This window comes from Microcaecilia unicolor, chromosome 13 (genome assembly GCF_901765095.1).
Source record: "Microcaecilia unicolor chromosome 13, aMicUni1.1, whole genome shotgun sequence".
Taxonomy (NCBI): Eukaryota; Metazoa; Chordata; class Amphibia; order Gymnophiona; family Siphonopidae; genus Microcaecilia; species Microcaecilia unicolor.
In genome coordinates this window covers 64,446,677-64,464,967 of record NC_044043.1, presented here as the reverse complement: position 1 = coordinate 64,464,967, position 18,291 = coordinate 64,446,677, and positions in this window count along the sequence as shown.

Genomic DNA, 18,291 nt, shown 5'->3' with positions numbered 1-18,291 from the left:
GTGTGCTAAAACTGAAGAAAAGGCCGTAACAGCTTTACAGCAAAGCAACACCACCTGCTGACCAAATAGAAGAAATACACTTCAGGACATAATTAAGGGAGGAAAATATCCAATACATTTTACAGGCTTAAAATACTGTTTCTTCACAAATGTCTAAAATATCAAAGGGCCAAAAAGGGTACATGTTTATGGTATGACATAGCAACATAAATGTTAGCCAGTTTAGAAACATACCTCCAGATTCTATATTTGGCACTCAAAACTGCATGCATGCCAAATCTACACATGCAATTTGACTGAGTCAAATACCACCAATAATTGGGTGCTAACAATCTATAGTGGTGTTAATCTGCAACAATTTGGATCTACACGTGCATCTTGCTAAGTGCTATTTTATAAACAGTCACAAGTAAATCTCAGCATGCAACTGAAAAAGGGTTCTGGCCATGCGAGGAGCATGGGCAGCTCAGGGGAGTTCACTAAAGATGTGTTTCAGTATTATAGAATTCAAGCGATCCGCACCTAATTTAGACATGAAGATTTACACCAGGCTTCAGTTGGTGTAAATCCTCACACAAGAAGTTGGATGCGGATCCTGGTGCTATGATCTATTCTATAAACAGCTCTATTAGCACTCATTTATTTCAGCTCCCATTTATAGACTCTGGCCCATAAAGGTTTATTTTTCATGAAGCTGTCACAGTGTTTGGTATTTCATACCAGTTTCACTTTGAGGAATTAAGGGGGTGGGTCAACCTTCTCTAATCCCTCCAGTGGAGCACTGTTCAATAACAGCTGTTTCCTGAAGCCTAGACATCCAGGGTAGCAGATGTAAATTGTGGCATTGATCTTTTCGAATACAGACTTTCATTCCCCTTCTGAAATAAAGAATACATGTTTATTTTTTAGTCCTGCCTGTGCTGCTCAAAAACACCCAGACCACACCCCCTTGCCAGATGCATATTTTAGAGTTTTAAACATTTATATTCTGGCTTTGTAAAATTGGGATTTAGACATTTAGAGGTCCTTTTACTAAGGCATGCTAAATGCCATGCAGCCCACTATATTCCTATGGGCTGCATGGCATTTAGTGCATGTTAGCGTGCCTCAGAAAAGGGACCCCTTAATCGATATAAACATTTAAATACCAGTTTGCGCATGTCTAAAACCCAAGTGGTGCTTCTAAAATAAGCCCTTTTAATTTCTTCCTGGCCACCAAGCTTCTTCATTGCTTTAGTTTCATCCATACTGTATCAGAGATGTTCTGTTAGTTCTTCCAGAGGATGCCATAATTTGTGTTAATCATTTGCCACATTAACTTTCTGATGTACCTAGATTGTTTTGAAGAAAACTGTATACCACACTCACAGTGCTTTGTAAACATAAATAGAAACCAGGCTGTTGGCTTTCTCTTTATCTGTAATAAAGAACCCTGCAGGTCCTTAATTGGCCAGCAGGTGTTAGCATTGGCCTGTACACAGAAGCAAATCTTCTGGTCTAGCAGACCTCACTGCTGCCTAGTTTTAATAGTGCTTTCCTCCCACAGGCTTTTTGAACAACAAAATCACTCCTATTGATGTAATTTGAGTCACAAATTAAAAACTTAACATGGCAAACTTGCTGTGAATTGTTAGGATCTATGTTAATCTGTGTCAGGATCTCTGAGAAGCAAAAAACCTACATCATTCTGAGCACAACATGAAAAGTTCCTCTTATATTTTAACTTTTTACCTCTTTATTGCTAAAATTGTACTAACAAGAGAGTACAGAAAATTGCATATAAAAAGAAAGCCAGCAGCTATGTGCCAGTTTCGTGCAGGGCTGTGGAGTCAGAATCGGAGTCATTGAGTCAGTAAAATTGTACCAACTCCAATTTCAGCGTCAAAATAAAAAAAACATAGTAACATAGTAGATGACGGAAGATAAAGACTTGTACAGTCCATCCAGTCTGCCCAACAACGAGTTTATGTGATATGTATATCTGTCCTTGATTTGCCCTTGCCATTTTCAGGGCACAGACCGTAATATATGGCAAATTTATCATTTTATACTTACAAGAACATATCTTTGTTCTGGATTTAAAGTTATATTTACCAGTATTCTAGATCCGGAACAAAAAATTTAAAGCCTAATATCAATAGGAGCTGGAATCAGAGATGGAGTCAGAGTTGGAGTCGTACACTAGAAAAATAGAGGAGTCAGAGTCAGAATTGAAGCTTTGGTGTACTACTACTACTACTTGACATTTCTAAACTTCATAGTCCTGGCTTAGTGGCAAGTGCTTGCATGCAGAGGACATGGGTTCAATTCCCAAATCAGGTCTCTGTTTGCTAGGCCAAGACTAGCAATGCTGCAAAGGCCCAGAGAACTTGAGGTTGAAAAGTTGTGATCCACTTATCTGTAGGGTGAGATAAATAATACCTAGGGCAACAAGTACCCACAGATTACTTATACCAAGATTCCCTGATGCATAAGTCTGCCTAACAGACTCACTAGCTCTGTCTAGGGTGAGATACAGGAATCTTGCTTCTGGCACCTCTCCAGGTGTTTGGTGTGTAGAGTGAAAAAGAAAGACACAGCTGATAGATATATATATTAGCTTTATTATGGATAAGAAAATAGAAATACTCTGCGCTAGCTTATGCAATAAAAATATCCCTTACTGATATGAGCACTACCGAAAATATATTGTCTAAACTACACTCTGATTATCCTGAGACTAAGTACAGTAATGATTAGAACAGTACAAATGATAACCTAATAATCCTTATGAAACTTATCACATCTTATGCAAAATACACATTAGCTGCTTTCCCTGACCAAGAGCTGACATAAACCAGTCGTACTTAGATAAAACCACTGCCTAACCCCAGACCAGGAAATATATCACTGTGATCTTACCACGCTGTCGTGATGACGGCTTCAGATAAGACCGGAGCAGAATCTCCCCAGACGCTATTTTAGCTGTCGGTGTCTTAGGTAGTGCAGGTCTTTATTAGCCCATGTAGGTTCCCGTCACTCCTTTGGTTATCAGAGCCAATATCTCTGCCACAGGTATTTGCACCAGGATGCAGGTCACGATGTTAGTATCATACAAAGTCTCTGGCTCCCCCCGAGCCTTGCTGGATCTCTCAGGTCCTCTTACCAGTTGCCCCTCTTCCAAGGGTCTCCGACTCACTTCTTACTTCTGTTCCCGCTTTCCCTGTACCTCTCGGTCAGGTGACGGTAGGAACCAATCATGATCTTGTCCAGTTCAGTACATGGGCAAGAAGAGTTCTTTGTTTTGTGACCTTGGAGAATGGTAACTTCTGGAGCCATGTCTGCCTCCCTACTCCGTTCTCAGGGTGATAGAAGGGGGTGTTTAGAACACAGACTGTCCTTGGCTTTAGCAAGCCTGTCAGTGATTTTCCACAAGTTGAAGCTGGATCTTGCTGACACAGAGATGTTGCAGCAGCCATCTTATTATACCAAGATGTCATAGGTTTGTATAGGCCCAGACCAGCATAGGCTAGATCACAGGGAAATACCCCTACAGATTCCCCCCCTTGGAGATGGAAGTTACTACAAAGGAGTAAAAGCCTTCTCCAACCTAACTAATAATACAGCTAGACGGGTTGACATCAAGACTCATGGTCAGGACCAAAAATTAAGAACTGTAAATGTCAGTAACTCAAAACTAACACTCTGGTAATGATAACTGGAAGCAAATAATTCAAATACTTCATGAAATCATAGCAATGTTCAAAAGTATACAAAAACTAAATAGCAAATCACTGATACTAGAACAAACATAGGGTGTTAGCAGTTATGTCCTACCACATGAAAACATAATCAAAAATCAATTATCATACTATTATAAAATGCATGGCAAAGCATAAGCAAATCAGTCCTTAATATGATAGTAGACTAAAACTGTTGCATCGTGGAGAATTACTCATGGGTGACCTCCACAAAGTCTAACAAAGTCAATGATATGAGAGTCTTTAGACTGTAAAACGACATAATGTCCAAACCATAGTCAATAGGGTGGACCGTGATGAATAATGAGGTGTGAATGGACAACTTCTCACATCAAGAAGACATCAAACAGGAACAAAATGGTCCACGTAATGGTGATGATGAAGAAAGTCTTCAAACATAAGCATTGGACACAGTTCAAAAAGAAAGTCAATGAAATGTCCCAAAAACAAACAAACACACATCCAAAACTTCACTGTCAGGAACACTGGATCGGTTGAAATAAAAATAAAACCAAACAAATTCCCCCCCAACAAGAAGAATGATTCTTGGCCAAAGAAAAACTCCAACAGTCATGACTAAACAATGGAAATCATGAGGAACAAGGGGAAGGGATGTTGAAAACCACCAATGGATTAGGAAGCAGGGCGTCAGGAACATCTTATAGAACGACATCAGGAACAGGAACAGGATCAATCTGTTTGGCAACTGCACCGGATCTTCAAGGTTTTTGTTTTTTCTTTGTAGCTGAAAAACAAAAGAAGACGAAGCTATTCTGCTTCATGGTTAGTTTGTGTCATTTCAACAATGCATGTATCTGGAACCAAATGACTTGGATGACATGGTCTCAACTGATTGATGTGGACCCATTTAAGGTTATCTTCACCTTGAGAATTTTTCCTGAGGCGAATTTGGTAAGCCACAGGTGAAGCTTTTTCCACTATAGGGAAAGGACCATGCCAACTGGGTAGAAACTTCTTTTCTTTAACCTTATTTCTGGCAAAATTGAAATAGAATACCTTGTCGCCAATTTGGTACTCTTTGGAGGTAGTCCCTTGATCATAGTAGGCTTTTCTACCTCTAGCGCTACTTTCCAAGTTCTTCTGGGCAAAGGCAAAGGCACTTTGCAAATGTTGATGCAAATGGGTGACATACTCATGAGAGGAAGTAGCACTGGACAAGTTCACATCATTAGTCCTGTAAAGCAAATGAATTGGTAACATCATTTCCCTACCTGTCATCATCTCAAAAGGCGACACTCCTGTAGACCGATGGGGTGTGGCACGTATGGCCATGAGGACCAATGGTAACTTCATGTCCCAATCCTTACCTGAGGATGACACGTACTTCTTCAGAATAGTGATGATGGTCCGATTAGCTCTTTCCACTTGGTCTTTCACCATAGCGTCAAACTCTGAGAAAGGCTGGTTGGTTGGAATTTCCACCTGCTCTTCAATGTCCTCCTGCAGAGATGAAGTTTCAACCGCATTCACCACTCTAGACTTCTGGGGTAAAGACATCTTTCTGGACAAAATCAAGTAGTCGTCTTCCATCTGCACTTGCGAACCCGTTGCATCATATGGCCAAACAAACTCCAGCGAGATGAGGCCTCTGGGAGAGGTGAACAGACATTCAGGTGTCTCCCCCCCCTGGCAGGTGTTCCAAGAGGAAGGCAGCCTGCCAACAATGGGCAAACTTACCTCGACATCAGGAAAAGAGTCTCCCACTAGAAATCCAAAAGGGTCTCCTGCAGACACTTCCACTTCATCAAACTGTGGATTGGTGACTAACAGGTGAAAAGTCTCACCAATTACCTCTAACCATGGCAGAACACCGGTGGACAGCCCTAGGTCACGAAAATGAGCATGAGGGTTGAAGAACACCACTTTGTCCAACAGACGCTGTCCCTCGGCAAGACGGAGCTTGATGGAAAAGTCCCTCACTCTAGCTGGAATGGTCACATTTGTATCACAGACTACTTCACAGACCTGGGGTATGGTCTGTCCAGACTTCAAGCTAACAGGCGTTACTTCAGATTCCACTGGGCTGCCATCAAGTCTACTCCACAAGACCAGGTTCACCAGATCCACATAAACTCCCAGTCGCACAAGGCAATCGGAGCCCAGATATAAGGGCTGTGGTAGGTCTCTCACAACAGAGAAGTGGTGGGTGAACGACTTCTGTCCTACAGTCAAAGGAAGGCTACACAGTCCCACGAGCGTCTTGGCACCTTGTCCAGGTACCTGCACAGAAGTGGGCGAACACTTACTGAAGTGAAGTTGCACAGACTTGCGAAGACAATAAAACAGAGTGTCACTGATGAAGGAAACGTCACTAGGCAACAGCAACGTGGACTGGAGTGTTTGGATGTCAGCTATCTGGACAGGAATGGTGTAAGCATCATCCTTCTGTTGAATGTCCATCAACTTGCGAGGATGCGGTGAGTCTGGACTGGAAGTGGAAACAGAGGCCTTGTGGGCTATCTCGGCAGCAGCATCTGGGGAGTCACCGGTATGAGTCGAGTCAGTCAAAACAATTTCCAAATTGTCATCCTGGAGAACAATGTCAGCTATCCGGTCCGTTTGGATGCGGATAACTTCACCACGCTGTTCATCCCCCCCTGGTGCACCACACAACTGGAGCTCCCAGGTGTGAGGGTCTTCTGACTTCCGGAAATTCATTAGAATTGGGGAATCCCTAAGCCCCACGGAGCTGGAACCACTGACTCTGCTCATATGCTTTACTTTCCCATATGGGAGGGGACTTGCGACTTGGGCCCAGATGACTTCATGGCGATAATCCAGATCAGTCTGCAATCTCTTCAGAAGATCGTTCCCAATTAAGAATTCTTCACCAGCACCAGTAGTAATGATAGCAGGGTGTTTGACAAACAACTCGCCGAACTGCAAGGAAAGCCAAACCCGTCCCACAGTACCGATGCTTTGATTGCCATAGGCCACCAGTGACAAGTCACACGGGGTGACACGCAGCGCCTCCCCACCTCCCCCCAGAAAAGCCTCAAGTTTCTGAAACATGCCCTGGGTGATCAACGTCACCTCTGAGGCGGTATCCAGTAGACCCTGACAGGAAAATTTCTGTTGAATCAACAGAGCTAAGGTATATCTGTACCCTTTAGGAATAAGTTTACCAAGAAAATACCTGTTTTCCTCATTCGAGTCCTGTAAGAGAGGCCCTTTCGGGTTAGAGGGCTGGGCATCAGCATCGGTCACGGAGGACTCCTCACTGTTGGACGACAAAGCATTCACCTGAACTGTGGACATGATGGTTGGTGAAGGAGGGTCCGAGTCTAGTCATGCCAGGTCTTCCTCGCAAGAAACTGGATCTTCCAGTAATTCAACGGACTTGACACTCGGCCTAGGCCCTGTAATTGGCCCGGAAGATTTCTCTTTGGGCTTCTGAAAGTTGCCTCCTTTGTTCGGTGACGAGGATGGGTGGGGTGCGGCTGCAGGATTTGTTCGTTGAAGTTGCGCCATCAGTTGCTCAATCTGTGCTTGTTGGGTCTGGATCTTTTCCGCTGCCCACTGTCTCTTGTTAAAACGCTTCCTTTTCGGGTCCTGTTGTTGGCCCTCCGGCGCAGTCGGAGGCGTGGTGCCCTTTTGCTGGTAAGATTGGGTATTGCCAACCCGGGCGGGTGTAGAAGGACTTGACATCTTGTTTTCCAGAGAAAGCGTGGATGTAACAGCACAAACACTAGGTGGAGCCACTTTGCTGCGATTCTTAGGAACTACTTGGGTGGTCGCCGCATCAGGCTGCTCGCGACACATATCAAAAAGCTCCTCCGCCCGCTTTAGCAGAAGGGAAAAAGGTTCACTTTTCTTTCCTGCTAGAGACATTTTCACTTGATTGGGCAGACCTTTCACAAAAAGATTCCTAAATTCCCCAAACTCAAGCTCTTTGGCCTCTGGGTCCGCCCCCCCATCGAAAAATGTGCGCCTCAGGCGATAGGACCATTCATGTGGACTCTCATTCGGCCCGCAGCGCATATTATATGCTGCCCTTTTGGCCTCGGTGGGGTCCGCAAACAGTCCATACCGCTTTTTCAACGCTTGTTCCACGGTGGAGAAATCATTACTCTCAGCCAAAATTGCCTTTAAATACGTTTGGCACTCAGTCGCAAACGTCCACTGCAGCAAAGCTCTTTTATCTGAGTCGGCCTGAACCTGTAAGAAATTGAAAAGGTCATGCACGCTATCCAGATGTGCGTAGATTGTCACCTCAGAAGACTCTTTAAAAGGTGTAATCATCGCCCGAAGTGTTTTCATTACTTGTGAATACTGGTCCCTAGATAAAGGAATGACTTTGTGTGTCTGAGTGGAGTTCCGCTGCTCTCCAGTAGGGGACGTAAACAGTGGTGCTGTGGTGCTGCTGATGTCATCAAGAGGTGCCGTGAGCTGCGCCCTTCCTGGGCGGAGCATAGGCCCAATTGTACCGGTGCCCTCCTCAGGTGTCACAATAAGCTGTGACCTTCCTGGGCGGGGCCTAGGTGCAACTGTCCTGTTAACATCATCAATTTGCACAGTGTTCTGTGGCCTTACTGGGCGGAGCCTAGGCTCCTGCATGCTGTCGAAGGTCTCAGGAACTAGGCTACTGTACCGGGGTGGGGCTGTCAACTGACAAGGGTTAGGCTCCAGCTCTACTTCATTTCTCGGGGACCATTCAGGCAGTTTGAACTGTTCTAGCATAGGACTGGGCGACCTAGAGTCAGCCCTATTCTGTGATTCCATGGGTGTAGCAGTAGCCTCTTCCATAGAGTCATATACCTCCTGCTGGACCATATCTAGTTCTGTCCTATACTGAGTTAAATATCCTTTACACACATCTCTCTGTCCTGCTGAGCCTGTGACAACTGTAGTGAAAGCATATTATTCTTCTCCCATAACTCCACCCGTCCTTCTTCTGCCTTGTGCCAAGCCTGCCGGGCAGAGCTGACACTCCCTTTTTCCTGTTTCAACTCCCTACTCAAGGCCGTAATCCTATCCTCATATGTTTCTCTCACTTGCTCTTGCCGGGAGTGAAAGTGATCAGCTTCTTTCTTTCGCAAACTTAAAGTCTGCATCATCTCCTCCAATTGATAAGATTTAGAAGCAAGGGAATCGTTTTTCTGCCTCATATCCTTCTCCAAGGACTGGGCAGTCAGTTCCCAATGCTCTTTATCTTTCTCTAGGGCTGCACACTTTTCTTTCAACACTGCACAAGTGGAACATGGAACATTTCCCTGTGGACCTGAAGCACCCTCCCCTCCTCCAGCCGTTGCCTGAGAAGTGATGCTCTCTAACCTCAATTGTAAATCCAATCGTTCTGTTTTCAGAGCATTAACTTCATCACGCAGTTGTTGGAGTTCAGTTTGGAGGTCAAAGGTACTACAAGCTGCACTTTCGTTCTTAGCTAGTAGGGTACAGCCGAGCTCCACTAGTGCTGCCACAGTCAATCTATTTTTAACCTTCAACACTGAATGCAATACAAAATCATATGCCTTGTGACTTTCAGGCGAGTTTTTCCTAAACAATTTCAACAGAGAGTTTATAGAATACTCCGGTACTGCCTTATTAGACTGTCTTGCACTAATTAAAACTTCAAAAACAGTGACTTCTAGCGCGGAGAGCATATTGCTAGGTGACGTCATACTGAAGAACTGAAAGCTGCTAGCAAGTAACACAACTAGTACTGAAAAAAAAAACCTTATCTCACTGCTAGGTCGTAAAGCTGGCAGAAGCAGCAGATTTACGACTACCAGTGTCTATAGCACGCTTCACAGACACTTTCCAGTGCACACAGAGAGAGAGAAATTTAAAGTTCAGAACTATACAGCTAGGATTTCTTTCTTTCTACAGAAAAACAAACAAACGGATTCTTTCCTCAGCTCTTTGAGATCCCGGACGAGCCCCCATTTGTAGGGTGAGATAAATAATACCTAGGGCAACAAGTACCCACAGATTACTTATACCAAGATTCCCTGATGCATAAGTCTGCCTAACAGACTCACTAGCTCTGTCTAGGGTGAGATACAGGAATCTTGCTTCTGGCACCTCTCCAGGTGTTTTGGTGTGTAGAGTGAAAAAGAAAGACACAGCTGATAGATATATATATTAGCTTTATTATGGATAAGAAAATAGAAATACTCTGCGCTAGCTTATGCAATAAAAATATCCCTTACTGATATGAGCACTACCGAAAATATATTGTCTAAACTACACTCTGATTATCCTGAGACTAAGTACAGTAATGATTAGAACAGTACAAATGATAACCTAATAATCCTTATGAAACTTATCACATCTTATGCAAAATACACATTAGCTGCTTTCCCTGACCAAGAGCTGACATAAACCAGTCGTACTTAGATAAAACCACTGCCTAACCCCAGACCAGGAAATATATCACTGTGATCTTACCACGCTGTCGTGATGACGGCTTCAGATAAGACCGGAGCAGAATCTCCCCAGACGCTATTTTAGCTGTCGGTGTCTTAGGTAGTGCAGGTCTTTATTAGCCCATGTAGGTTCCCGTCACTCCTTTGGTTATCAGAGCCAATATCTCTGCCACAGGTATTTGCACCAGGATGCAGGTCACGATGTTAGTATCATACAAAGTCTCTGGCTCCCCCCGAGCCTTGCTGGATCTCTCAGGTCCTCTTACCAGTTGCCCCTCTTCCAAGGGTCTCCGACTCACTTCTTACTTCTGTTCCCGCTTTCCCTGTACCTCTCGGTCAGGTGACGGTAGGAACCAATCATGATCTTGTCCAGTTCAGTACATGGGCAAGAAGAGTTCTTTGTTTTGTGACCTTGGAGAATGGTAACTTCTGGAGCCATGTCTGCCTCCCTACTCCGTTCTCAGGGTGATAGAAGGGGGTGTTTAGAACACAGACTGTCCTTGGCTTTAGCAAGCCTGTCAGTGATTTTCCACAAGTTGAAGCTGGATCTTGCTGACACAGAGATGTTGCAGCAGCCATCTTATTATACCAAGATGTCATAGGTTTGTATAGGCCCAGACCAGCATAGGCTAGATCACAGGGAAATACCCCTACATATCACCATGACGAAAAGAGGATTACAAAGGATACACTAGTGTATATAAATGAAAGACGAGCTGCAAGGCTTTTGGACATCCAAGGCCACTATTTTCAACCACACTCAAAAAGGGATATCATAGTTTAATCTGCATACTAGGCCTGCAATACAGTGTAACCTTCTCCATTAGATATTGAAAAATCCTTAAAATTTCTGAGATGTTGTTATTACTACATATAACTTCATTAGCACTACTAAATTTTCCAAAGTCTGTTGAATCATTCCTTATATCTCGGAAAATACTCAGTCTCTGAGTTGTGGTGCATTTGCAGTCTGCTTTTCATATATAAGATTTTGCAAATCCACAATGATCTGGTTGCAGTTTGCGTTGCCAGTTTACCTGATACCTTTACAGATAATGTAGCTGCACTGACATCTTCTTTGTCTGAATCTGATATTATACTTGTAGATGTGGAATGAGAGCCAATTCTTTTCAGGCTGCTAGGATCACAGTGATGAGGGGGAGGGCGGAAACTCTAAACAAATTTAAGGTCTGCTATTTACAGTCATAATCATTGACCATCTCAGTTATCGGAAACAGGAACTAAACAGCTTGGGTACATTTTTACACAGTATGGTATTGGTTTCTACCAAGGACGGAGGTCAGATAACAGGAGACGGGATGAAGTCAAAAGGTTGAAGCCAATTAGGTTAATCTCCCTTTCCCTCTCCTCCGCACAGCCATCATCCCTGTTTACTCAAAATAAAGCAAGCAAACCTATGAGCTGCTCTATCCACAGTATCGTACTTTATTGTTGACAACATTTTTTTTTTATTTTTAAACATGCCACCTTGTGCAGCATATGGATGTACACAAAGGAAGTATTTGTTTCATCGTTTAGAGCAGTAATTAGTTCTAAATTTTAAATCATGTCATTTGGAGGGGCTGGTTATAGGGACTCCCTGTATTTGTGCAGAGATTTTTTCACCTAGTAAAGGGCCACCATAACAGACTTAACAATCAGACTTATTATTTATAAGTACATTTAAAAAAAACGTTAATTAGGTTGAAACCTGGGAGCATTTAAAACTTTTTTCCTGTACCTACATCAAAAGAAAAAGATGGCATGTGGGAACTTGCTCCTTTTGTTTTGTAGATTGCAGTGGTATATTATAAAAATGCACTTGCCTTTTCTTATTACTACTATTTCACAGGGGGGGGGGGGTATTGAATAATGAGGGAAGCGCTTCATTCATGCAGAAGTTCTGTTGAGTCAGTGTAACCCCCCTGTTTAATGTCACCTGCTGCTATGAGCTTCACACAGTTTGCTTATTTAACCTTTTTATTTGGAGTCGTGAATTCAGCCGAGATACCTCAAACTGTATTTAGCTTACAGTAGACAGGTTAGACATAAGAAAATACCTCATCGAATAAAAGTATTACCGGATGATTTTTTTTTTTATAAAGAGTGGTATGAAGGTATAAAACTATGAAGAGAATCAATAGATGTTACATATTCTCAAATGACACAGACAGGTAAAAATGAATGAACTATTCATTAAAGTGCAACTAGTGAATTTATTGCACTGAAATTTTGTTATAACTATTTAGAAACATTAAAATCATTTAAATAATTTTAAAATATATGATAATTAAAATTCCCTTCTAGATCCAGATTTACAATACTAAGGGTCAGAGCCATAGCGAGGGGAGCTGACACCCGGGGCAGGTTGCCGCTGCGAACCCCCCCCCCCCCCCCAGGTGCAGCACGGCGAACCCTCCTCCCGCTGGAGCACATACCTCCCCCCCCCCCAGAGCGCATACCTGCGGCGAGGGACGGGCGGGAGGGCCGATCCGCCCCGACTGCACGTTGCTGGGGTGTGTCGGCTCCACGCTGGTTCACTGCTCTCTCTGTCCCGGAACAGGTTACTGTTCCGGGGCAGAGAGGGCAGTGCACCAGCGTGGAGCCGACACCCCCCAGCGGCGTGCACCCGGGGTGGACCGCTCCCCCCGCCCCCCCTTCCTACGCCACTGATAAGGGTTTTGTTTCTCTTTTTCAGAATTGGATGTTCTTACAGAGAATCTTTAGGTAAGTATTGCACATGAACTATATTACTGAACCTTTAAATTAATAAAGCTAATAGAACTTAACAATTGATTTTTTTTTTCCTTTCCCTTACAGGGTTTATTTTTAAGATACGTATAAAGTGTAAATTTAAGAAATAAATTGTATTTTCATGAAAATTAAACTATTTTAACACTTCTCTTTCTCTTTTTTAGGTTCCAAGCTTTTCAAGGTAAGTAAGTATGAGTATTAGCGTAGTGCTTCTCTCAGTTCAAAAGTCCTGTAGAATTGATTTTTTTTCTTACTTTTCTCTATTTCCCAGCTTTTTTGGTTCTTCAATTTTCATCTGTCTTGGATGTCTTTGTCTTCTCTCTAACCTTCACTTAAAATTAAAAATAAATGGAAAGAAACTATCTCCCTTCAGTGTAGGTATAGCTGTGAGTGGGCCTACCTGTCCCAAGAACCTTAACCTGAGAATTCTAATCTAAATTTTTTTTTAAATGTTTTTTTCTCTGGTCTGGTTTCCTGACTGACACCAACAAACTTTGAATTCTTTAGTCTAGCTACAGAGAGCAGGTCCTCTTCATTGAAGCAGCTGTGTCATTGAAGTTCTTTAACATCCACACATAACACACGGCTCTCATTCTATACTCACACAGAACTAGGAGGTTTGATTTAAATTAAATCCTTTCTTTGCTTCTCTGAGTTCATATTACTCAAATATCTGTCAGGCTCTGACTTTAAATAGGGAACCTGTTTGGTTTCAATAAATTCTTTCTATATAGGCTTAATAGTTTACACCTCAGAGAAGATTTTTCCTTTCAGGTGTGATATCATATCAATTCCTATAATAATTTCTTCAACTCACTGAAGGATTTCTAGATTTCAGTACCTGTACAGCACTGTTCTGAGGAAAATAATTTTTTATTTCCCCTGAATTATATTCCAACTATTTCTTAAATTAATTACTATCAATTTTTGAGTATTTAATCTGACAACTACAAGCTTTCTCCCTCTAGAGAAGAGCTAAAACCTTTCAAACTTTTACAAACCTCCTTATAGCTTTTAAATATTCTCACTTATTGTAAACCCAAGCACTCTTTTATTATTTCAGTCAAAAATTTCTCATTTATTCCTTTCTTTTCATTCTCTCAGACAGGTCAGAGTACACTTCCTCACTCTTTGAAGTCTTCCGTTGCTCACTCAACTGTTTCTTGTTAGGTTCCTAACTGGAGTAGTGCAGCCAATCAGAAAGCTCTATGCAAACATACAGCTCCATACTAACATTCCATTAGGTATTTTTAATTAAAAATATCATCTAAAACCTTCGTTTTGTTTTTTTAAATTTAAACTATATAACTCAAATAAGAGCACTGTCCTAATGTCTATTATGTAAAAAGTTTCATTTAAATTGACCCCCAAATAGTCAAATTAGAACCTTATAAAACTGGACTAATTTGCATACAATTAGAACTAAAATAAACCCATGGCAAGCATCAACAGGCTTCCTGCATCTAAATTCTATCAATAAAACTTTTGCAAACACTTTTAAAATTTATTTTTAATACATTTACGTTTGCAGGTGTCAGTACAGATCTCCATTAACTTTACTGCACCTGCGCCCGAATTCGCACCAGTTTGGGGTCATAGAGATCACCAATCTCTGGCGTAAATTAATAAAACTGTGCCATGCACGCATGCATTCGCGTATGCACGAGAGCGATAACACCCCAATTTTGGCTGTAATATTATTTTTATAAACAGACCCTTCCCTGGGTCAACATATGCCCCTCTTTACTATTTTTAATTAATCATTGGTGGCACAGTGGTTCTCGATGCTCTGGTACAACTCTGGAGTCACCAGAAAATTTAGACTGCTGTTCATGCACTGCTGACATCATTAATGACATCACAACACTCCCAACGCTGGCCCACCCAGAAACAGCGATTCTTGGACCATAGCAGGCCTCAGGAATCCCGGAGCTTTCCCTGCTCACTATGCTCAGACTCCTCTTCTCCGGCAGCGGCCTGGAAACCACACGGATCACGCCGGAAGCGCGATCCCATGGCAGACCCGGCACCGGCCTCAGACCCAACCCCAACCTGAGCTCCCAGGGCCAGCTAGGTTAAAAATATAAATGTTTTAATACTGGTTACATTAATATGCCACGCAGCAATGCCGACACAGCCCATTCAAAGTGAATGGGCTGTGTCGGCATTAGCACACTGCAGCCACTAGCGCGGCTTAGTAAACAGGGGGTAAATATACAGTGGGGCCCTTTTACTAAGGCACACCTAAAAGTGGCCTGTGCTAGTGTAGGCACGTTTTGGACATGCGCAGGTCATTTTTTCTGCGCGCCTGAAAAAAAGGTGATTTGTGGCCAAAAATGGACATGTGGTAAAATTAAAACCAGCACGTGTCCATTTTCGGCCTGAGACCTTACCACCACCCATTGACAGCGGTAAAAGTCTCACGTGCTAACCAGGCAATAAGCAGCCAGCGTACATAAACTGCCGATTACTGCCGGGTAAGTGCCACAAGGTAGAAAATAGAAAATATTTTCTACCATGTTTTTGGACGCATGTCAAAAATGGAATTACTGCCCGGGGCATGCAGTAGCCAGTTCCAATTCGCACGTGTTGGACACACGTGTTTTAAGCCTGTAAAATGTATTGCATATTTTCCTGTCTTAAATATGTCTGAAGTGTATTTCTCCGTTTGGCCAGCAGATGGTGCACATTTATGCTTAAAGGTGTTACAAAGGACTGACTTCTCATTCTTTTATTTGCCACGCAGATAACAGGAAGTGCCTGTAGCGATTTAACCAGTTATTTGAAACTTGACTGTTCTGGGCTCTGATTGGCCTGGAGTTTTGAAATTACCCAGCAATGGCTGGCTGTTGCTTCAGTTTCAGTCCAGGAGAGAAAGATCACTTTTGCTGAAGTTCTGTAAACAGATATATGTCCTGATCTCCCCAGGTACTTTCTAGGAAGTATGTAATTGTTTAGTTAATGTTATAATTGATCCATATTTCAGTTACCTGTTATTGTTTCTGAATTGCACTATTTTGTTCCACTGTTCAATATTATTTAAGAGAATAAACACAATTGTTTGTTCATCCCGTTTGTCTGGACTGATAAAGAATCCTGGTGGTTTGTGTGTTGGGTCTGTGAGTGCTTTCTGGGATCTGTGGAACCACTGGGAGTGTGGCTCCAGTGACCTAGAAATCACTGGGGATAATTTGAGAGCAGGAGATTCGCCCAGAGGCAGCTGTGACCCAGTCAGTGAGAGGAGGGTGCTAGTAGAGCACAAGCAGCAGGTGTAGGAGGACCTGAGCAGTGCTGGGGATTGACCCACTAAGTGGCATGGGGTACCCCAGGCAGGTAGCTAGGCATTTCATGACAGTATAACATGTCAAATTCTAAAAAACAGATGAAGATGTGATTCCATGTGCTCCAATGAAAGGAGAGTTTAATTTTACTTCCATTTAATTTCAATCTATTCCATCTTGATAACACCAGGCTTCCCAAGGCAGATTACAACAGTTAAGATGAACCCATCAGGAAACTGTATATCCTCACTGAAATTTTTGACACCTGTATTGTATAGAACAGTGTAAAAAAATGAGCACACACTACAGAGTTTATAATGGCTTTTGCTACCTGGTACAATAATTTTTTAAGCTGTTTTAGTGATATTCAATTTTTATTTCATGATATTTATATCTACATATGGGAAGTAAAAAAAAAAATCTTTGCTCCTCCACCTTTTAAGGCACTGCCTAACCAACTGAAACAGCTTTAGACTTGTTACAAACAAATTCTTAATATTACACGAACCACAGTCAGGTTTTTGCCCCCTACACAGCACAGAAACAGTACTACTCACTCTCCTAGCCAAATTCAAGCAGGAAATAGCAACAGGCAAAAATATCCTCCTCCTGTAATTCGACATGTCTAGTGCATTCTACATGGTAAACCATAATATATTAATAAGATTACTAGATACGTTCGGGATTGGTGGAAACATACTTAGCTGGATCAAAGGTTTCCTAACCACAAGACCATATCAAGTAAAATCAAACGCAAACATATCATCACCGTGGAAAGCAAACTGTGGAGTACCACAAGGATCACCGCTATCACCAATCCTCTTCAACCTAATGATGACCCCTCTAGCCAAGACCTTATCCGACCAAGGCCTTAACCCTTTCATCTATGCAGACGATGTCACAATATACATTCCTTACAAATCTAAACTGACAGAAATCACCAACAAAATTAAGATCAGCTTGAATATCATGGACTCTTGGGCAAATGCATTTCAACTAAAACTCAACAAAGAAAAAACACACTGTCTCGTCGTCTCATCCCAATACAACATGGACAACCCCACAATTATCAACACCCCGGATTACCCCCTCCCTATCTCAGACAGCCTGAAAATCCTCGACGTTACAATGGACTGCAACTTAACACTAGAGAGCCAAGTGACATCCACAACAAAGAAAATGTTCCACTCAATGTGGAAACTCAAACACGTGAAACAATTCTTCCTAAGGGAAACATTTCGCAACCTGATACAATCTATGGTACTAAGCCATGTAGAGTACTGCAATGGAATTTATGCGGGATGCAAAGAACAAACCTTAAAGAAACTTCAGACCGCTCAAAACACGGCAGCTAGACTTATCTTCGGAAAAACGCGATTTGAAAGTGCAAAACCCCTCAGCAAAAAACTACACTGGCTCCCAATCAAAGAACAAATTGAATTCAAAATCTGCACTCTGGTTCACAAAATTATCTATGGTGAAGCCCCGGGATACATGACAGACTTGATCGACCTACCAACTAGAAACACATCCGAATCAACGCAAACGTGCTTAAACCTGCACTACCCAAGCTGCAAAGGACTCAAATACAAGTCAACTTATGCATCCAGTTTTTCCTGTATCAGCACACAACTGTGGAACGCGTTACCAAAAGCCTTGAAAACTACGTACGACCACCTACACTTCCGGAGAACACTAAAAGCTTACCTGTTTAAAAAGGCATACCCTACCAATCCAACATAAATGCCTAATCTCTGCAACACGACAAACCTAAAATACTTAATGGACATAACACAACTCTCCCGCTGTACCCTTATGTGGCTGTACCACATGAACTTTATCTTACCACAACATCACTTTGTATTAGTTTGAACTTTACCTTACCACAACACCACTTTGTATTTGTTTACACCAGGAGTCTGCAAACCGGTCTCTGGCACTATGTAAGCCACATTGAGCCTACAAATAGGTGGGAAAATGTGGGATACAAATGTAACAAAATAAATAAATTACATATGGACCACGCATAGGCAATCCCTTAGTTCTAATAATCTTTTGCTATTGTTTTCAAAAGCGTTTGGTATTATTTTGGGTGTTCTAAAACTAAGGCAAGCTCCGCCTACTGGC